We start from the raw sequence: 23,669 nt of genomic DNA on the forward strand, positions 1-23,669 counted from the left end.
ATTATAATTATTCGTTTAATATAGATACCATCTATCACCGACAAATGTCAAGAGAAATGTTTACGAGAGATAACGATTTAAAGGAGTACTGCGTTGAAAACGGCTCGAAAATTGGACGAAGGCTAAGGAAGAAATAACACAAGCGCTCGCACATTGATGAGTTATGCAAAACACTGGGTGCAAAAGAGCCTGATGTAAGGGAAACAATATGCAGAAGGGTGTCTTCAAGGACCAGTTGCTACATGTTACTGCACTCAAAACCGCGCGAAAACGGCAGGAAGGCTAACGAACAAAGGAACAGCGCTTCTGTTGTTTGTTCCTAAGCCTTCGCCCCGTTTTTGCGCTGTTTGAAACGCAGTAACATCTACCAACTGACCCTTCAAGACACCCTTCTGCAATTTAAAGGAGTAATTAAATCTACTGATAGTTTTAGGAAATTAATAATTAAGTGCAGATTGATAAAAATAAATTGAGGCATATGATTGCAAAGCATCAGATGATAGTCTAAAGAGAGACGGTGAAAAAATTGCGAGATTCTCTTGCTAATGAACCTTTTCAAGCATTCCCAGAAAGCCCCGCGGGAGCGTGGCGCACTATGGGAAAAGTTTGTACATACATCGAGCGAGCCGGCCGTTCGGTCGCCCGCGGCTCGTTGGTGCAGTGGGAGCACGAAACGAAAGGAAGGTACACGTCGCGGCTTGTTGAATATTCTTACATCGTAAAAGACTACACTTATCCAAACGCATCTGCCTGTATATCTACGCATGAAATGTGAAAGGAATAACACAGTCAGTGTAGGTATTACCGAGCGTATGTATATCGGACGTAGCAGTTAATCGATATGTGCGTTATCGCGTGCCGATGCCGTCACGACGTTCGTTTGTCAATAATGTGAGCGGAACACCGAATTCATGTTTAGTGTATGAATACTTGGAAGGTACTAATGCGAATGTGTCGTATTGAAATGCCATAGAATTTTCCGCCTCAGCATTTGGTGTCATGAACACTTTTGCGCTTGCTCACTGCGTTTAGCCGTTATGGCGTATTTCAAAGATAATTTCAGTGTTAGAGACTCATCTTGCGCACGACTACACATATCTACAGCATGCATTCACCTGCGAGCAAACAAAGCAAACACGTGAAAGTACAACCAGCGTTTCTAAAATGCAACAACTGCAGTTAGTATCAACGAAGGGCGCTAGAATCTTATTTTTTATATACATGTATATGCGGTGCGAGCGACGAGCACGCGGTCTAATCAGTCTCTCGAGTACTCTGTAAATATCACAGCCTCACCTTGCGCTCGTCGACAATGCCGATGGACGTTGATTCCAAGTGGATGCGCGAATTCTATAGACCGCTCCTGGACTTCATCTAGGAAGCCACGTTGTATCGTTTTATTTAATTTTTGCTGCAGGGCTGGGGTCTCAAACGTGACTCGCACGTGACTGACTTCGTCCCATCCTTTTATCGGTCATCTCTAGAACGGACGAAGCCTCAAAGGGGTCAAGAGGAAACTGCGCACAGGCAAAAACCGGACGTATGCACTAAGGGATGAGGAAGGCAAAGTCACTGTCAATATGGATAGGAAAGTTAAAATAGCTGATGAGCTTTACAAATATCTGTACAGTAGCCAGGACAACGAGGACGATAACGTAAGAAGTATATTAGTAGGCCAGAGGAATCGGACAACCCACCAGTAATGACATGGGAAGTAAAGAAATCCTTAGAGGGAACGCAAAGAGGCAATTGCCGCTGGTTAGGATCAGGTAACATCAGATCTGTTGAAAGACGGTGGACAGATTGTTTTAGAAAAACTGGCCACCATGTATAGAAGGTGTCTCTTGACGATGAAGGTACGAGAATCTTGGAATAATTTTAAAATCACCTTAATTCATAACAAAGACAACGTCAAGGGCTTGAAATATTACATGCCGATCTGCTTACTGTCCGTTGTCTACAAGCGATTTAAAAATATAGCAAGATTCCGTACAGGCTACTCGACAATAAACAGATTCACACGATCAATCAAGTGATAGAGAAATGCGCGGAATATAACCGACCCCTATATATAGCCGTCAGAGATTACGAGAAGGGATTTGATTCGGTCGAGATGGCAGCAGTCATTCAGGCACAACGGAATCAGGGCGTCGACGAACCGTATATAAAAATACTGGAAGAAATCTTAGATTTAGGTGCACGTTAAAGAACCCTAAGTGGTCAATAATTCTGCAGCACTCCAATACGGCGTCCCACATAATCATATCGTGGTTTTGGGACATTAAACGCCACTAGTACTACTACTACTGATAATAATAACAATTATTATTATTATTAATATTGTTATAATAATAATAATAATAATAATAATAATAATAATAATATAATAATAATAATAATAATAATAATAATAATAATAATAATAATTAGTAGTAGTAGTAGTAGTAGTAGTAGTAGTATTACTAAGGCGTGAAACTGGTAGAGTGTTGGTTTATGTAAATTGAATTACCACAAATGAAAGCTTGAAGCATTTATATTCAACCTGTTTTATTGTTTTCTCCACGGTGCATCGGTTTAAACCGCACTCGTATTAAGCGTCTAGTCGGGTTGTGGATATCACAACTTGCAATCTCACTGCAAAAAATATATATATACAGAGACCAGGAGGAGCCATTTCTTTACTTGTACACCGCCAAAATACAGACACCGCCAAAATACGGACACACTGCGCTGTAGCTTTTCAGATGCGCAGAAGATGGCCTAGCGAATAAAGCAAGCATGACTAGAGGAATATCATAGCCTTCTCCCTTTATATCTCGATTTTTTTTTATCCTGCGGCAAGAGCATGCGTAATTCCGAAGTATCCATGTGCGCATTCACATGGATACTTCCGAATTATTGATAAGCAGATGCTTGTGATGGAACATGCAGAATATTAATTTAGGCAGACCTCTGTGCGTGACACTCCCGCATTAATGATGACGCGTGTGTACGAGGTTGCTTTTCATGCATTATTTTTGTTGCCCCCAAGCGGCCTACGTAAACAATAATACTTTAAGGGTCTTTACGTGCCATAACCCCATTGTCATTATCGCCAAGCCGCAGTGGGAGATTCTGTGATAGGTTTAAACACCCGGGGGTCTAGAACGTGCATCTAACAGACCTAAGTAAGCATGTGTTCTTGCATTTCGTCCCCGCCGGAATACGACCGCCGTGGCAGGGAATAGAACACGCGACCTCGCTACTCAGCAGCGCCACACTTTATCAGCCAATTGCTTCCATAGTGTTGGCGGCGTCAACAAAAAATCATCACGTGATGACATCACGATGGGACGTTATTATGACGTCACACATTCCCAAGATCACGTAATTATGACGGCATGATGACGTCACATAACGTGACTTCATCACATGACATTGTCACATTACACTGCCTCTGTGATCGGTTGGCCAATCACAGAGGCAGTGCAAAACCACGTTAGGTGCAGAAAGCTTTTGCACGGGGGTGGGTCAGAACAGACACATCGAATGACGACAAGAAGAAAACTTTCACCTTCGAGTCGTCTTAGTCTAATGCATAAGGGGCCCAGTGCGTTTTCTTTATACGAATGATAGGCCTTGTCTACGAGAAGTTCTTCTCGCAAACGTAGTCACGAGGCGTGCGCTTTCGATCTTTCCTTAGCATGGCACGAGCCCACGCTTCCAAGCTCACCGGGTCACTAGGAGCTTCGAAAATCACAAGCCATACAACACTGCCCTCTTAATTAATGATATTACTTAGCACCCTCTAGTGTTTATTGGCATTACTGTACGATTGAGACGATGGCAATGAGTAATGCGAGGAAACCGAAGAATTTCATCATATAAGATTCTGACAATTCGGTCCGTCACTTAGCAGGCGAATATCGTGTCTACTAAGTATGAAAATAATCAAAAAGTAGGCCATGCCTTCAAGAGGGGGGTCACACTTTCTGCGAGATGTGAGTCGCGCACTGCAGCACACTGATTTCAGCGTCATTGACTGCAGCACGTGGCTTCAGTTAAGCTCCCATTGGCCGGTATTCGATCCCGCGACCTGCGGGTCAGTAGTTGAGCACCTTATTCACTAGACCACCCTGAAGGGTTGCAGATCAGCATAGGCAGTCAAACAAGAAGGCGGGTTTCACGATACTTTATATCAGTCTAATCTGTTTCATCCCTCTTTCACCAACACTTAGCGGAGAGGAAAACGCGGCCTGGGTAGCATGTCATGAGCATAATGAAGTCGGTGATTTCCGGCGTCTTTAGTTATCGACTAAAACGCGTTCTTGGGCTAGTTGGTGCATGGTCTGACAGAAATTTGGAGGCACAAAGGAACGAGGACAAGAAATGACAGGACTGGTGCCAAACTAAAAACTGTTTTATTGGAAAGAACATTGCATTCCAGGTAGCTTCACGCGCATGGGCGAGTCACATTGACAATCACGGTAACAGAATGACAACCTACTTTGAGTTATCAAGACTTGTCTAAAAATTGCAATTCGTTGCGATATAAATTCAGGGAAGGCACACTAACACATTGGGCACCCTTCTTATTTATGCAAAAAGCCTCCAACAATTCACAGGCCACCTGGTTTCGAATTTTCCCAAGCACCCTGCTTTCGAAAAACCTGGGCGCGCATGCGCAGGACTTGCAGTGCGAAGGCAAGTGTAAACCAGATACATTGTTAAGGGAGGCTTCATGTTCCATTAATCGGATATTTAAACATCGACCAGTGTGGCCGATGTATGTCCTACCACAGCTGAGGGGTATTTCGTAAACCACCCCAATTACGCATGGGAAATACGGTTTTACATGCTGTATGTCACAGGCGGCCTTATTGTTTTTCTCAGACACACGGGCGCATAGCCGCGAGAGCTTGTTAGGGGCGCTGTTGAAACTAAGGTGACTTTATTAAAATGATTCTTTTTAAGAAGATCATTGAACGATATTGTGCTTGCAAAGGTATTGTTGCTTTACCTCTGCTGGTAATTGAGCTTTAAAGAAAAATGACTGTGGGCAGCGAATATAACACGGCAAGACGTCTTGTAAAAGCGCAAAATATTGAATTCATAAATTGAGACCAATTGAAATTAGGGACGGCAAGCGTCTGTCTACACATTTTGAAACCCGCGATCGTCATCACCGCCTCACAAGCTTGTATTATTTTCTGGAAGTTAGGTTTTTTCGCACTACAAAAACAGCAGTGCTAAAGGACGTTCTTGCTTTAGAACTTTTAAGAAACCCGTGGGAGCCAACAACAATATAATCGGACGAAATATATTGAAGAGGCAGGGGATGCGAAGAAGGGCAGCACGCTCTTTCGAGAGCTCGTCGTTATCAAGCGCAGCCAAGCGACACGTAAGCCTCCTTTCATTGCAACAGAACTGCTGATTCATGGTCGAGCAGCCCAACCGGCCGCTCGTTGCATGCGCTGCGGTTATCAGTCGTCGATTTAGGTTCGCGCTCGCTGCTTGTAGCGGATATCGTCGTCGTGCTTTTTTTTATGTATTGTGGTTTTCTCGATTCGCGCGACTACGGCAAGCGTCATCGCGCGAATTTTGAACGTTGAAGGTCCGTACGCCACGTGGTGTGAAAAAAAGTGAACTAAAAGCGATGTCCCGAATTCCTGGGTATGAAGGAACTCGGAAGTAATTGTTGAAGATTTACGCCGTGGAAAGTTTGACGGATGTACTGTATTCAGTGTTGATGTTGTAGATTTGTATTATTCCCTTCCACAGCGGGAGCTACTGAATTGCGTGAAGGAATGCATTACAGAGAACAACGGTGAGCGAAAATTCCAAAGTGAGTGTCGTTTGAACGTGGATACGTTATTAATGTTTTATTTGCAATCGACCTTCATTGTGTGGGAAGGGAAAACGATGGTCCAAAAAACGCCAGGCCTGCGCTGAAACCGCAGCACAGTCACAGCGAAAGCTGGAAGAGCGGCGTTTCTAGAGCCCGTTAAGCTCTCTTGGGGCTACAATACAAGTACACTAGAAAGGTACCCACTACGCCACAAATCAAAATTTTTGTGAAGTTGGGAAGCACCCACTAAGCCATTATTCGTCACTCTATGGAGAAGCGAGGCACCAGCTACACGTCTGTAAGGCATTATGTGCACTTTGTTGACGTGACGACTGATGACGATGAAGAATTATGGCTCAGCCCTTTGTAATTTGTTGGAATCTTTAAACGGCCCACCAGTTATGCAATTTGCATTGGGTGACGCCCGGTCGCTATTTCCCTCTCCCGTCATGCTGTATACGTTGACGTGGAAGAGAGACAGGGAAGGGGGGGGGGGCGAAGAACTTTATTGAGACCCCGAGGTAATGGATCATGCGCTTATGGGCTTCCTTGGCAACCAATACAAGTGCACTTGCGAGGAACCCACTACGCTATAAATCATTGCAATCTTACTGAGACCCCGAGGAAGTGGATCATGCGCTTATGGGCTTCCTTGGCAACCAATACAAGTGCACTTGCGAGGAACCCGCTACGCTATAAATAATTGTAATTTTTTAGAAGTAGGGCAGCAGGCACTGTGCCATTTTTCGTCATTCTAGAGAGAGCGTTGGTACCTGCAAAACGCATGTAAGGGATTATGCGCACTTTGTTGATTCTGCGCCTGATGACGATGAAGAATTATGGCAGAGCCCTTTTGTAATGGGTTGGAAGCATTCAACAACCTACTCGTTGCGCAATTCGCAATTGTTTGACGCCTGGTTACAGAATTCGCGTTGTGCGACGCTTGGTGCTTATTTTAATCTTCTACCACGCTATATTGCATATGCTAATGTGGTTCCTTCCCGACATGAAGCCTGTATAGGACCTTTTTGCAAAGCAGTTTCAAGCACCGGCATGGCTCAGAGGTTGAATATTGGGCTCCCACGCAGAGGGCCCGGGTTCGAACCTCGTTCCATCCTGGAATTTTTTTCTTATTTAGTTTTTTTTTCTTATTTCGAGCGATACTGGTTACGGACACCAGCGGCGGCGGCGGCGGCGGCGGCGGCGGCGGCAGCGGCGGCAGCGGCGGCGGCGGCGGCGGCGGCGGCGGCGGCGGCAGCGGCGGCAGCGGCGACAGCGGCGGCGGACAACTACGGCGCCAAAAACGGCCGGAGAAATGATCTCATAACAGCTTTCGCTGTAAAAGCCGGGGTATGCATTGGGTCCAGGCGGAACCGGTACTGAGCGACATTTTTCTAGGAAAAGTCGACTCAAGCCTAGCAGAGAAGCTTGAAGGGAATGTTGTTGATGTCGCCCGATACGTGGATGATTACTTAATTGTAGTGTCCAAATATGAAGCGTCCCTGAATGTTGATAAGATTCTGGAGGTCTTTCGAAACACTGGAATGGGGCTTAAGTTCAGCACGGAAAAACCTTCACAACACGCAATACAGTTCCTAGACCTAAAGATAACCTTTTCTAACAACCACCCTTGTTGGGCGTATAACCCCAGATCTGTAAGACGACTCCTTAATTATAAGTCGGGCATTCGAAAATAGTGAAGAAGGGCATCGCTACGTCGAGCCCCGGCGCCGCGATTAGGAAGTCGTGTAGGCACCGGGGGGAAAAAAGCTTTTCTGAACAGGTGGGTCGCCTTCAGGCAGCGGGTTTCCCGACCGCTGTAATCACTTCCGTCTGCGAAGGACTGGTGCGTCAGATTAAGAAGGGAGAAAAAATTGTAAGAAAAGAGCGGCCAAAAAACGTGTGCCACCATGCCCTACAAGCACAGAATGGCACATGGGTTAAAAAATGTGGCGTCACGTTACGATGTTCAGGTACTATTTTCAGCCAAAAATAAGTTAGGAAAACTGTGCCCAATAGTGAACAAAAACCATGATAAATTGAGGTCTCGCCAAATTAAATGTGGTGTGAAACACAGGGACGCAGCAATGCCCTGTGCACAAGGGATAGTGTACAAAATACCCTTAACCTGTAAAAAAGTGTACATAGGGCAAACGGGGCGCTGCCTCTATGTACGGCTAAAAGAACAATCCGGAACCTTCGAGTCCTGCACGTATGCCAACCTGCCTTCGCATTGTAACACGTGTGGGTGCAAGCCATTGTTCAGCGATACGACAGTGCTCTTTAGACACAGTGATCAAATGACACGGAAACTTGTGGAATCTTTCTACATTAAAAAAAGACTTCAGGAGAGTTCTGCGTCAGCCAAACATCGGTTTCTTTACAAGAAAAAGAAGTAACCTAATCAGTGGTATGTTTGTTTGATATTTTGTCGCTCCTGCGCACTCTCTTCACGGTATAAAAGCCTTTTCTATTTTCCCTAGTTATGGTCCCTTGCCAGCTCCTCCGCGCATGCTTTTATGCTTATCGTTTGTGTATAAATAATGTGCACATGCCAATAAATCACATTTGAGAACAGCCCTTGTTCTGTTTATCCTTTTCTTCGTCCCGTCCGTCTGAGCGCTGTTTTTGCCCATTATGTACCACCAACTAGCCCAACTTTCAGTTTTGCTAAAAATACACCCTCTATATACCAGGCCTCAACCATTAAACGCGTTTCTTCATTCCTGAACTGGTACAAAATCGCGCATTCGTCGAATTTTGGCGTGCACTTACACTCTCGACAATGTAAAGACAAATTAGATTGTGAGCCTCCCGTTAGCGATCTCTTATGGTCCATTAATCTCTGATTAACACAGCGACCCGTTTGCCCTACGTAAAAGCGGCCTCAGCTAAACGGAATCTTATACCCCACACACGTACGGCAATCAGTAAATTTGTTGGTATGTTTCACAAAACAAATATCAGTCCGCTTCTTGTCTATCACCCGCTCATTCTTTCTCCGTAGTGCGGCACACATCTTACCTAGCTTATTGGCAGCCGTAAAAACAACATTAACGCCGTATCTACCCCCTACTTTCTTTAGCCTATGAGATACGCACTGATTATAAGGAATACCGACGACACGCTTTTTCCTATTGCTTTCTGCAACCATGCTTGGACTTGACAAAATGGATTTCTTCAAGCGTTCAGCGACAGTGGCCACTGCCACGTGAGGATAACGTACAGCTAAAAGACGCGTAACCTGTGCTTTAAAGCTGGCACTCATTTTGTGTTCACATGATTTAGCGAGAGAAGACTTAAGGAGTGACATGGCTAAACCATTTTTTACAATCTTGGAATGTTTCGACGAGAAGTTTAACAGCGGTTTTGAACATCTAGGAGAATATTGTCAGCAGACCTGGTTCTCCTGAAACGTTAAGGAAATGTCTAAAAATTTTATTCCATCATTCTGAGGCAATTCTTTCGTGAAGTTAAGCCCTCTTACGTTTAAGTCAAATTGTTCGCTCACTGATGTAACCACCGATTCAAAGTCACCACCACTACAGAAAATCAAGTAATCGTCCACGTACGGAAAAACCTTAGCAATACCTAAGCCGTCCTCTAAACGTTTGTCGATCTTGCTAAGGTATAAATCACTAAAAATCGGAGCAACCTTAGAGCCAATGAAAAGTCCTGATTTCAGCTAATAAATTCCTTCTTCCAATCTAACAACATCGACTTCAAATACGTGGAAAAGATTTCTAGAAAAGCCTCCGTAGACACACCACACTTATCAGTGAAAACCATTTCCTGCACTTGTTCATAAATACAATCTTAAACACATTTAAATAACCCTTCGTGCGGCAAGGAGTAATAAAGGTTTTCGATAACCATGCTAAAAGCTTTACAACCACCACGGTTCTCCTTTGAGAGGAGCTGAACTAGCACCTGAGAATTACCCATGCGAAAAGGGTATGAGAAACTCAGTAAGGTTAAGCAGTTCTGCAAGTAACTAGAAACAGCGATTTGCCAGATGCCTTTTTCAGAAACAATAGCTCGAAAAGGAATCTTGTTCTTATGTGCTTTCGCTAAAAAAAAAAACAATTCTAAAGTGAGCGATTCTGCCTTCTTGACATTACACGCTATTCTCTCAAGATTATGTCTTAACAAAAGATCAACAGCAAGGTTGCCTAACTACCGATGGTTTAAGTTTTGCCGTCCTAAAATTGTTCTTTATGGCGGTTAACGCTTTTTCTGAGAACATCCCGTCTGGCATAATTACGAAATACCTCCCCTTATCTGAAATTACAGGCCTGAGCTTCTTCTTCCCACAATACTTAACCAAAGGATGAATAGGATCTGGAATGCTAAGTTGCTTATTAGATCCCATGATAGTATAGCAATGCAGTCTGAAATGCAATGCGAGCGCTCTTCTTCCGCGGCTCGTCTAGTGATACTGCGCGGCAGGCTTAAGACGTCTGTTGGTTTTAGATTAGGTTTAAAGGGACACTAAAGAGCAAAACGATTTTTCTCATATTAGTAAAGTCCTCTTTCACGACACCAAAAACACCACGCTTGCTGCGAGAAGACGCTTAGTAAGCGAGAAAACGCGCAAAAACAAAATGTGGGTGGCGACGCCACCTTGGAGTTTCCGCACCATTCGCCGGGACGTCAGATGTTTTGACGGTGCCTACTAGGGACTACGTAGTTCCTAATCGGTAAAAATGAAGTACATTGTCCTCTGAGGGGGCCATAGACTTAACATACCAATTTTGGGGCAATTTTGTTGAGCCGATGGCGCCAAAATACGATGAATACACTTTGAAATTCGTTACGTCAAGCGGGGAGATTTTGGTGCGAAATTTAAAAATGAAACTTTGAACTTGATTTTCTCCTCTATTAATAAACCTATGATGGCGAAATTAACGACATTAGAGTTCTTAGAGCACAGTTTATCGATCTAAACCGATTCATTCTTCCTCTTTAGTGTCCCTTTAAATCAATATTTTGGACCCAAGGCTAGGGTTTTGCAGTGACTATCATCTACGACAGCTCCTCCAAGGACAAGTAAGTTATTTGGCGGTAAAATAGAAAAAAATCTTCCTCTTACATGGTTGAAGCTTCCGAAGTTTCACCCTCAGTTTCTCTTTACTGATTGCCGTACGTGCGTGGCGCATAAAATTCCGTTTAGCTGCGGCCGCTTCTACGTACGGCAAACGGGTCGCTGTGTTAACCGGAGATTAATGGAAGATAAGATATCGCTAACCGGAGGCTCACCATCTAATCTATTTTTACATTCTCGAGAGTGTAAGCGCACGCCAAATTTCGATGAATGTGTGATTTTGTACGGGCACAGGAATGAAGAAACGCGTTTAATGGTTGAGGCCTGGCATATCGATAATAGCGGTAGCGCATGCGTGAGCCAACCATCGATTAGCCTGCACAAAGAAGAAATCAAGTGTCTGAATAGTTATCTCTCACGTAGACCACCACGCGTGCCGGATTGATAGGTTCGCCTATTGCTTGGGCATGCGCAGATAAGTTTTCGTACCTTCTTTCTCTTCCGCCGTTGTGCGCCTTTTCAGTTGATAGTCAGCGTTTGTGGCGTCTTGAGTTCTCTCTTGTGTCCGTGTTTGCACGCCCTGTCTCTTTAACTTGAATACTTACCAACTAGCTCAGCTCTGTTATTCGATTCCTTGCTACCAATATTCCTTCATGTCTGTAATGACTTGGTGGTACTCTTTGGTATTTCGTTCGTGTCATGGACCACGTCACCTTTCCAAAGACCATTGGAGTATCCTCCCAGCTTCCATGCCATATTTCCAGAGACTTGTCCTAATTTATAGCGCTACCTGTCATCTTACAAAACGTTGTGGTCACTTCAACCGCCTTGATAACACTGGGCTTATATTTACAGAAAATGGCAATACTGTCCGCGTACGCCAAGGCCTTTATTTCGCTGTGTCTATCCAAAATCCTCTGATATCATTTCAGATCTCGCTTAGACAAAACCGCTCTAAAAGTACTGCAGAAGAAGAGGTGAAAGAGCAAACCTTTATTTTACACCAGTCATGATGCCATTATACAGGATCAGTGTTTCATTGACCACAATTTGAGTGGAGGCGTTACGGGAGCACATACTTACGCCTTCTAATACTATGAAACATGAATTGGCGTGTTCCCAGACTAGATGCAGAATTTCATGCGACAATGTGTAGAAAGCTTTTCGAGCTGTACCATGGCTACTTTTTTTGAGAAGGCGTCACAGTATTCGACGATTGTCCTTGCAGCACGAATACGTTTACAGGTCTGCGGTCTGCCCTTTATCCATAACGTTAAGCGCAGTACTGAATTGACGAGGACCGGACAGGGAGTGACACACACACAGGGAGTGACTCACTCCCTGTCCCGTCCTCGTCAATTCAGTACTGCGCTTAACGTTATGCATATGTCGCACCAACAAGGCCAAAGATCCACCCTTGCTATGCCCTTTATCCCCCACTTCTTTGGGGTCCTACCAGTTGTCGCACTGTATTTTGCAGCCTACTTGTTTGTAGCTTCGCAAAAATCTTGTAGCCCTTGTTCATCAGGCTGGATCAGGTGATACGTTCGTGCGGGTAATGTTTCAGGGTAGCTCGCCTTTAGGATTGGTACAGTACGATAGTATTGGGGGAAAAAAAGGTGGTAGCAGCTGCTTATCATACGCCGCTTTTATTACGTCCTGCAAGATACCAGCCATTTCTTGCTCGAAAATATTATAAGAGGTTGCTGTAAGACCATTTCGGCCTGGCGATATTCTTTTGCTCAATTTGTCGACTGCTTGTCCTATTTCCACAACACTATAGTGGGGGTCTCCAACTTCCCTCCCTCGACTTCGTCTAGCCTAGGGACTTGCTTGAAGAAATCCTCATTGAACGATTCGCAAACGGATATTACTTCGTAATATTCTTGATAAAGCACGCGCAACAGTTTCTTTCTCCCAAGTGGCATGATTCTGACATGTTGTGGCATTTATCTCGCTTAGTGCAGCAAGACACTTCTCGTCAGAAATTGACCGCTTCGTGGTTACCTCGCCACGCCAGAGCTTTCGCTGCGCGTGCGCGAAAATGGCTCCTTTGAATTTTTCAACGTCATAGCGTTCCATTTCAGCTCTTTCGTGCCGCACTGCTGCCGCTAAACTACCGGGATTGCTGCTTTCCGTGCTCAAAAGAAAATCTGAGCTTGAAGCTACTTGTCTTTTATTTTTTCTTTCTGTCTTAGGGTGCACGATCTCTCGATGGCATCTAACTGGATTGGTTCCTTAGAACATTACCACGCTTCAGCATAACTCGTATTAGGTGTTTCGTGGCATGCCTTCATATCCTCCTTTACTTTGCTAACGAATAATTGATCTTCAAGAAACTTAGAGTTAAGTTTCCATAGCTTCTAGTTAAACCTTGAAGATTTCTTGGGTCGCCTCGAAACTTGAACTACTCTGTGTTTACTAAATGACACACTTGAGACATCATATGCACTGTAATGTCACTGCAATCTGATAATATTTCTGCAAATTGATAAATGCGGTCTAACCTCGCGTGGTTGGCTGGTAGTGTGTAAATTTAGAAACACCAGTCTTTGCAAATACATAACCCAAATCTGCTAGTTATCACTCTTCTGCACTTCTAGAGTGAAACTTGGAACTAGCGTCATAACTAGGTGGCCCCCGCTTTCAATCCTCGACGTTACATACGCAGTTGAAGTCATCCACTATAACAATGCCCCTTCAACCCTTATACGATCCTAAGAGAATACATTTCGTTCATTCATACCATTCAACACGTGCAGGCAAATAATCCGCCAACTCAGGCACGTAGCCAGGATTTTTTTTTTTTCGGGGGAGGGCCCAAGGCCTAATTGTTCGAAAGAAAGTCGTCCCATGGCAAAAAGAAAAAAAAATCACGCCATATTCACGGAATGAATGATGATGAGTGGGGCGAAGCCCGAGAGGGGAGATCATCGGTAAAACCGTAACTCTCCCGTGTAAGTTCGCCCATTACATCATAAAGAAAGACGTAAGACTCGCAAGTTCACTTCATAGAACTCGCAACTCGTAAGACTCGCAAGTGCACTTCATAGAACTAGGCGGTCACGTACCACGAAAGACATGCATGTACAGATCCACGGCTTTAGGAAGTAGAGCGTAGTGGGTTCCTCGCATGTGCACTTAAAATTATGATGATTTATAGCGTAGTGGGTTCCTCGCAAATGCACTTCGCCCCTAAAATTATGATTTATAGCGTAGTGGGTTGCTCGCAAGTGCACTTCATAGAACTAGGCGGTCACGTACCACGAAATACATGCATGTACAGACCCACGGCTTTAGGAGCTTCGCCCCTAAAAAAGTTTCCCGGTAATATAGAAGGCTGAACGAATTTCGGGGGGGGGGGGCCTCTGCCCCTCCCCCCTCCTTGCCTACGTGCCTGCGCCAACTCACTAAGCAAAACATTACATCACGCACAATTACGGCCCCCATGCAATCCGTTGTAGCACTCATCTATTATGCCTAAGCTTTTCCCAATAAAGAGCGCACAACCGCCAGCTCTTCTAGCAGCATGAGACGCGCAAAGAAAATAGCGCGACATGAAAAGCTCTGCCATTCTGCCCGTCTCTCCTTCCTTTCATTCTTCGGTTCCAGCATTTCAGCAATGTCCAAATCTTTATTAATGCTAAGCCCTTGCAGTTGGTATTGCTTCCTACGTCCTGATAAGCCCATGATATTAATAGCGGCAATACGCAAGGCAAGCTGTTTCCGTAGTGATCATTGTCTTGTGACGAATAGACGGGCACAGCAAGACTCACTCACTCACGTTACGCAACAGTTGTACGCAAATTCATTACTCAATCAACAACAAAAAAAGCTATTCCACGCAATATGGCACAAGCTCGTTTGCGCCACCACTCTCAGATAACTTCTGCCACTTTTCCACACGGGCTTAGTGCCGCACAAACTTCCTCGTTATCAACAGGTTGTATAGCAGGAAAAAATGCTTGACGCGAACGCCCGGACTTCCCGAGTCCACCACAAGACGGCGTTGCTCCTTTATCTTGAAATCACCGAGAGACAAAAGTTTTTCCGTGACTTACGCAATTTTAAATGTCGCCAACCACACACGATTCATCTGGAACGCTCCTAGGGCAACGACCTCAGGAAGCAATCTCAGGAGGATCAACAGGTCACGTAAATCCTCCGCGCGGAACGGTCGAGCTTTTAAGACAGCGTGTAGAAAAACCACATCGAAAACACACAAACCAGTAGGCAATCGCGATGGAACGTTCCACTTGGTAATCTTCAAAAGAAGTACCATCCATCCCATTTCCGCGGCTTGGCACAGCCACTGTCACCGTCCCAACGTAGCACATGATAACACGTCCTTTCACTTGCGCGTCGCGAAATGAACGTTTCAATTTCAAGTAACTTTGGCATGTAGTCAGACAATTGTATGTCAACCGCAAAAGCTTCCGGGAGGCGCGAGCATGTGGCAAACAGCCTCTTAGAGACAATTCCGCTGCGTAAGCGGCGATCGACATCAGAGATATACGCTAGATATATCCCCAAGGCGCATCCTGCACTTCATCGAGGGCCTGTCTATTTTTTTCAATGGCAACAAACATTTTCTTGATCTCTTTAACGCGACACGCTCTTCGACAGCCATGGCTACGTGCAGTCTCCAGAGCAGCATTTCAATATAAATGCTTCAGTCGCAACAATTCGCACAAAGGGGGGAGTTATTCCTGAACCAAGGTTGCAATTTGGGCCTGTTGGTTTGCCATTAGTGGGTATACGAAACGTTGCGCATAAAGGACGCGGACACAAGAAGAGACGACGTAACGCACAGGGCGCAGACTTTCAACAATTTAGTTCTGGCATGTAGTCAGGCACTTGTGCATCTAAGCGATTTATTAAGAAAACCTATCAGGATAATTATGCAAAATGAACGACGAGGGTGGGACTCGAACCCACGCGGGTAGAGCCCAATGGATTAGTAGTCCATCGCCTCAACCGCTCAGCCACCTCACCGGTACTTCCATACGTTTTCGCATGTAGTCAGGCATTTGTACATCTAGGAGACTAAATAACAAAACATATCAGGAAAAATTAAGCAAAATGAATGACGAGGGTGGAACTCAAACCCACGTGGGCAGAGCCCAACGGATTAGTAGTCCATCGCCTCAAGCACTCGGCCACCTCACTCTTTTTTTTCTTTATTGCCTGCTTAGCAAACGAACTAGAAATCAACATATAAAAATTATACCATCTCCCGCTAAAGAAGACCATGAGGCGATGCGAAGCCGAAGCACTTGCACGATCGCGTTTCGTTGGCGTTCGTTGGGCATGCTACCGACCTCGCGTCGTGGAACGCGAAGAGGAACGCTACGCGCGTCGTGTCTTCCCTCTAGCCTGGCCCTTAATTCTCACAGGGCGAGCGGGGAACGCGGTCGACAGGCGCGCGAGGGGGGGGGGGGAGCATGGGAGAGGGGAGAGAGAGGGGAGGGGACGCGCATGCGCTGGCACTCATCGCGACGTTGCGCAGGAGATGGGGAGCGGAGATGGGAAGGGGAGAGGGCAGTGGGGAGGAGGTGTGTGGAGAGGGTTATGCGCATGCGCAGTAAGGGTGATCACGCCGCGCACCACCACCACCACCGGATTGAACTCCGCCATAAGATGCTTCGCATCTAAAAATATACTGCAGTGGCACATATAAAAGTGCTGCCCCAACTTTCAGCACATGGGAGTTAAATAGGCAGACGTTTCAGGCCAACCAATTCATCCAAGCAGGGGAACCACTCTGCTTATCATTTTGTGATTGGTATGCAGTCATCAAATATTGTACACTTTCAATAAAATGCTCTGGAGGAGGCCGGGGATTCACGTCTGCGTTTCGCACTGCCATCCGTGTTCTCCACAAGACTTGTGTTTGGGCAAGTTGGTTCATACATGATACGGACATACGAGCGCTATGGGACGGGGACATAGACAAGAGGCACACAGGACAGGCGCTCAACTTTCAACTGAGGTTTATTGAGCAGACATGTAAAATTTATACAAGCAACCAGCAAGGGCGATAACAATTGTGAATCATCCACCCGATAACAAAAGTGCCAAGACCTCACCAAAAAATCGCGTCATGGCCACGCACCACGCCGAATCAAGTTCCTACCGCTCAAAGGCGTTAGAAAACGTCCGATATTGAAGACCGCGACACACTTGCATTTAAAAAATATATACCTGGAAAGGCGCATGCGCACCCAAGAAACCTTAACATCAAAATCAACAAGCCTTAACATCGAAACCCAAAAGGAAGCAAGCGCCATCAAAACCGAACAGGCCGTCAACGAACCAGCCTAGCAATGTGGAAACAAACTACCCCACCATCGGACAAAAAAAAAGGAAATGTGGGCTACAGACTCTGCACATATGCTCAACGGAACTCCTAAAAAACCTAACCACGAGCCGCGTAAGTAAAATAAACAATTTTTCCCTAACACCATAAAAACCAAAAACAAAACTTGAACACATAAGATCCGCGTCAAAAACCATAAGAAAACAATAGGTCATTAACAATGCTTAAACAACAAGGAGCTGCGTCAGAAAACAGTGGTAAACGAAGTATTAAAAAAAAAATTACCCACTCAACCCTATAAACAAATACAACAGCACAAAACATCTACGCCAAAGAATGGAAGCTTATAAATAACCTTCTAGGAAGGCGACTTCCTTGTCACAGAGTGTGATAGAAGGTACACTGACACACTTATCACCAGACTTGTGAATATGGTATGCCTGCCCTGTCCTGGTATGCCTGAGCGCCTGTCCTGTGTGCCTCTTGTCTATGTCCCCGTCCCATAGCGCTCGTATGTCCGTATCGTGTTCTCCACACACTGTGGAGAACCAGTGCCATGAACGTATCGTAGGGCACACCCCTTACGCTTATGACATGCAGAAAACGGATGCCATACCTTTTTTTACAGCGAAAGCTGTTATGAGATCATTTCACCGGCCGTTTTTGGCGCCGTAGTTGTCCGCCGCCGCCGCCGCCGCCGCCGCCGCCGGTGTCCGTAACCAGTATCGCTCGAAATAAGAAAAAAAACTAAATAAGAAAAAATTCCAGGATGGAACGAGGTTCGAACCTGGGCCCTCTGCGTGGGAGCCCAGTATTCAACCTCTGAGCCATGCCGGTGCTTGAAACTGCTTTGCAAAAAGGTCCTATACAGGCTTCATGTCGGGAAGGAACCACATTAGCATATGCAATATAGCGTGGTAGAAGAGTAAAATAAGCACCAAGTGTCGCACAATGCGAATTCTGTAAGCAGGCGTCACACAATGCGAATTGCGCAACGAGTAGGTTGTTGAAAGCTTCCAACCCATTACAAAGGACTCTGCCATAATTCTTCATCGTCATCAGGCACAGCATCAACAAAGTGCGCATAATGCCTTACATGGGTTTAGCCGGTACCAACGCTCTCCGTAGAATGACGAAAAATGGCACAGTGCCTGCTGCCCTACTTCTCAAAAATTACAATGATTTATAGCGTAGTGGGTTCCTCGCAAGTGCACTTGTATTGGTTGCCAAGGAAGCCGATAAGCGCATGATCCACTTCTTCGGGGTCTCAGTAAAATTACAATGATTTATAGCGTAGTGGGTTCCTCGCAAGTGCACTTGTATTGGTTGTCAAGGAAGCCCATTAGCGCATGATCCATTTCCTCGGGGTCTCAGTAAACTTCTTCGCGCCCCACCCCCCCGTCTCTTTCCCACGTCAACGTATGTTATACAGCATGACGGGAGAGGGAAATAGCGACCGGGCGTCACTCAATGCAAATTACATAACTGGTGGGCCGTTTAAAGATTCCAACCCATTACAAAGGGCTGAGCCATAATTCTTGATGATGATATATGGTATTTAATGGCGCAAGGGCCAATGATGGCCAAAGAGCGCCAGGTCATAGGACAGACGATGTGATCAGTGATGGTGTTTAGTGGCTGTATAAGGGCCTAAAATTCTGCGCACTAAAGGTGCGTAAAAATATATAATCGTTAAAATCATGGAAGTGACGTGAAACATGCGTGATTAAGATGAGTGATAAGCGATCATGGTAATAAAGTGACAAAGCGTGGCATTAGCACTGCTACCTCGTCGATACCCTTGACTCCAAGGGCTGGGAGGTCAGTGCTTTCTCAATTTTACATACCGCAGCAGCAGCCTCTGCTGAGAGGCCGTGCTACGGAGTCCCTGGGCATATAACGTTAAAAGTTCCTACATCTTTTAGAAATTCTAATAGAGCTCCATGTTTGAAAAGAGGTTCATTTCCTATTAGCATTGATGGATGAAGTGGTATGCGTTGTTGGTATAATAACGCAAAGTGTTTTTTCCTGTAAGACTCCAGTCCTGAGCATTGTACGAGTATGTGCAGCACAGTTAGTGGCCCACCACATCTATCGCACCTCGGTGGGTCGCCTCCGAAGAGAAGGTGTGCGTGTGTGCTGTGTGTGTGTCCTATTCTAAGTCTGCAAAATGTGACATCTGTACGACGTGTTTTTGATATGGGTGGCCAGTGTCCTAGGTATGGCTTCACCAAGTGCAATTTATTTTGTGTTTCACTGTCCCATAAGCGTTGCCAGTAAGCTCTGAGCTTTCGTTTAGGAACGGTTTTAGGTCTAGAACAGGGACAGCTATAGATGTATCGGCAGCGTTGTCGTGGGCGGATGCAGCTAATTGGTCCGCCAACACGTTTCCTTGAATCTCGCGGTGCCCTGGCACCCAGCACACCACGACGTGCTGTCCGAGTGCATAGACAGTGCATAACAGTGAGAAAAGTGAGACTAGGACAGGATTTTTATGCCTTTTCAATGTTTTCAAAGCCTTTACGACGCTTAGGGAGTCCGTGTATATAACTGCATTTTGTAGTTTTAAATGTCTAATGCGTTTAACAGCCACACATATCGCATAAGCCTCAGCTGTAAAGATACTTGTATTCGGGTGCAAAGCGCCGGCATCCGAAAACGATGGGCCGACCGCTGCATAGGACACACCACTGTGAGACTTCGAAGCATCGGTGAAAAATTCCGGACAAGTGTACTTGTGCTGCAGTTCGAGGAAGTACGTTCGGATATGTGCGATAGGTGCGTGCTTTGTAACTTCCTCGAAGGATGTATCACAATCTAGAACCTGCCACTGCCCCGGCGGGAGATGCACAGCGGGAGCCATCAGACGGTGTTCAAGAAGTGGCACATCAATTTCCTCAGCCAGGCCCCTCACACGAAGTGAGTAGGGATGTCTCACCGCCGGACGATTCTTAAAGAGGGCACAACTGGACAGATCATTGATAGTGGAGTGTGAGGGGTGTTCGTTGTTCGCGTTCACCTTGAGAAAATATGCGAAAGTCATGTAGGATCTCTGCAAGTGGAGTGACCACTCATTGGATTCCACATACAGGCTTTCTACCGGGCTTGTCCGAAAAGCACCCGTCGAAAGGCGAATGCCCAGGTGGTGGACAGGATCAAGCATCTTCAATGCGCTTGGTGTCGCGGAGTGATAAACAACGGCCCCGTAATCGAGGCGCGTGCGGATGAGGCTTCTATAGAGATTCATCAGGCACTTCCTGTCACTACCCCACGCAGTGCGTGACAGTAGTTTTAGGATATTCATTGTTTTTATACATTTGTTTTTTATGTACTTGATGTGTGGTATAAATGTGAGCTTGTAGTCGAGTATTAGTCCTAGAAATTTATGCTCCGCCTCTACAGGTAGCTGTTGACCATGCAGGTCAATTTCGGGATTCGGGTGGAGGCCTCTAATTCTAGAGAAGAGAACACAGGTGCTCTTTTGTGGATTTAAGCGGAATCCGTTCTCATCTGCCCATTTCGACACCTTGTTCAGCCCAAGCTGGACCTGCCGCTCACAAATCGCTAAATTGCATGATCTGAATGCTATCTGGATATCGTCCACATATGTACAATAAAACATGGTTCTTGGGATGGAAAGATGTAACGAGTTCATTTTTATAATGAAAAGCGTACAGCTAAGCACACCACCTTGTGGTACGCCCGTTTCCTGCACGAACGGTCGTGACAGCGCATTGCCCACACGAACACGGAATGTGCGGTTCGACAAATAACTTTCGATTATATTTAACATCCGGCCACGTATGCCTAAGTGTGAGAGGTCTCTCAGTATTCCAAAGCGCCATGTCGTGTCATATGCCTTTTCCATGTCGAGGAATACTGAGAGAAAGAATTGTCTGTGGACAAAAGCCTCGCGAATTTGTGACTCAATACGTACGAGGTGGTCAGTGGTGGATCGACCTTCTCGGAAGCCGCACTGATATGGATCAAGCAGCTTGTTTGATTCTAAGAAATGTGTTAAGCGGCAGTTAATCATATTCTCAAACACTTTGCATAGGCAACTTGTTAATGCTATAGGTCGGTAGCTGGAAACACAGGATGGATCCTTTCCCTGTTTTAGGATTGGAATGACTATGGCCTCCTTCCAAGTAGAGGGCATCTCTCCAGAGGTCCATATAACATTGTATAAGGAAAGGAGGGTTTTCTGTGTTTCGGAGGGCAGGTGTTTCAGCATCTCATATATGACTCGATCGGAACCAGGAGCAGACTTAGTGCAGCTGTTTAGTGATGCCAGAAGTTCTGCTAAGCAGAATGGTTGATTATATGCTTCGTTTTTTGTACATTTTCGTTCTAACTTTTGTTGTTCCATTTGTGCTTTGTACCTTTGGAATGTATCAGAGTAGTGTGATGAACTGGATATGTGTTGGAAGTGTGCGCCCAGAAAATTAGCTTGGTCTTCCAAGCTTTCTCCTTGGGTGTTTACCAGGGGCAGTGAGCATGTTTGTTGGCCTTTAACTCTTTTTACCTTGTTCCATACTTTCCCCTCGTCTGTGTAGGAGTTGATACTTGTTATAAATTTTGCCCAACTCTCTCGCCGTGCTTGTCGGCGCGTTCTCCTTCCCTGTGATTTGACAAGCTTGAAGTGTTCGAGGTTTTCTGCTGTTGGAGATTCGCGTAGCATACCCCATGCTTTGTTTTGCTTTCTTCGCGCTTTTCTGCATTCATCGTTCCACCAAGGAACCCGGCGTCTTGATCCTGCACCGCTCGCTTCAGGAACACACTTGGAAGCGGCATCAACTAAAAAAGCTGTAAAGTACTTTACGGCGTCTTCTATGCTTAGAGCAGATATGTCAGCCCATGACAGGTGCGTCAGGGTTTGGTAAAGTTCCCAATCGGCTGAGTCAGCCTTCCACTGAGGCGCCTGCGGAATAGGTTCGTTTTCAGTTGGTGCACTCAGGATGATCGGGAAATGGTCACTTCCGTAAGGGTTTTTAAAAACATTCCATTTAAAATAGGTTAAAAGCGAGGGCGATGAAATGCTAAGGTCTATGGCGGAGTATGATTTGTTTGCGAGGCTAAAATACGTGGGCTCATTCGTGTTCAAGAGACATAATTTAGAGGTGAAAAGAAGCTGTTCAATAACACGTCCTCGGGCGTCACAGCGAGAGTCGCCCCACAGGACATTGTGTGCATTAAAGTCCCCAAGAATCAAATAGGGCTCTGGTAGCTCACCGATTAATAATTCTAGGTCCTGTTTGTGGAGCGGAAAGTGTGGTGGTATGTAGAGTGAGCAAATGGTCATTAGTTTATTTAAAAGGACGGCTCGGATGGCAACTGCCTCAATGGTTGTTTGAAGCTCTAGTTGTGCACACGCTACACTTCTGTCTACTATAATGGCTACGCCACCTGATGACGCCGCAGCATCATCGCGGTCCTTTCGGAAAATGGTGTAAGGGCGGAGAAAATTAGTGTGCTTAGATTTTAAGTGTGTCTCCTGTACACACAGCACTTTTGGACTAAGGTTGTGGATAAGTTCCTGTATATCATCGAGGTTTTTAAGAAGGCCTCTTATGTTCCATTGTATTATATGTGGCTCCATATTAAATATGAAATGGTGCTGCGTGTACTGTAAGAAAGTGGTGAGTGTTCACGTGCATTGTTTTCTCTTTCAAGAGGCAGGACCGCCGTCCGGCCCCCTGATGAGTTGTTTTGTTTTCTTGGCACGGTCGGAAGAACCGCGCCGTTCTTTAGGCACCTGAGGTGCCGACGTCGTGTCCATTGCCTCTTGCGAGGCACTGGATGCCCGCATCCGCGAGCTGGCAGTTCGGTTTTCGGGCCTCGCCTGGTGAGACGAGGCCTTGAGACCCGATGACCCTGGAGTCGCCGGGCTCTGTTCGCGAGTTGGCGGAGTAGCCTGAGCTACTGCCGCCTTGGGGGCAGGTGCCACAGCCGATGGTCCGCTCAGCGCGGGCAGGGCAAGTGGCGGAGGCCGGTGCGACGCTGCCCCCTGACGCGCCGCATCGGCATAAGTCGTGCCATGGAATGGTAAGCATCTCTTTCTGGCTTCCCTAAAAGAAATATTTTCTCTGACTTTCAATGAAATAATGTCTTTTTCTTTCTTCCACACAGCACAGGACCGTGAGTACGCTGGGTGGTCATCACCGCAGTTCACACAGTGAGCTGCAGCCTCACATTTGTCTGACATGTGGTCTTTAGAGGCACACCTGGCACAAGTGGGTTGTCCTTTGCAGGTTAGAGAGCTATGGCCGTACCTTTGACAGTTAAAACATCTTCGTGGGTTTGGAATGTATGGACGGACTCTCAGTTTTGTGTAGCCTGTTTCTATAGTTTCTGGAAGCTCGCTAGATCCGAATGTTAGTATTAGGTGCTTGGTTACCTTCTCTTGGTTGTCCCTTCTTATTTTAATTCTTTGTACATTGACGACGTTTTGCTGTTTCCATCCTTCAAGAAGTTCAGTT

The 23,669-nt window shown here is 45.7% G+C and overlaps 1 long non-coding RNA gene and 1 other non-coding gene across 2 annotated transcripts in view; one reads left to right on the top strand and one right to left on the bottom strand.

Moving 5' to 3' along the window:
- LOC125758476 (uncharacterized) overlaps window positions 1-23,669 on the top strand; it is a 151,926-nt gene that overhangs the window by 8,955 nt on the left and 119,302 nt on the right. The gene's annotated exons all lie outside the window — the stretch shown is intronic.
- On the bottom strand, window positions 15,785-15,866 carry Trnas-acu (transfer RNA serine (anticodon ACU)). The gene has a single exon. It is a non-coding gene; the product is annotated as a tRNA-Ser (tRNA).

Source organism: Rhipicephalus sanguineus, chromosome 1 (assembly GCF_013339695.2).
Source record: "Rhipicephalus sanguineus isolate Rsan-2018 chromosome 1, BIME_Rsan_1.4, whole genome shotgun sequence".
Classification (NCBI taxonomy): Eukaryota; Metazoa; Arthropoda; class Arachnida; order Ixodida; family Ixodidae; genus Rhipicephalus; species Rhipicephalus sanguineus.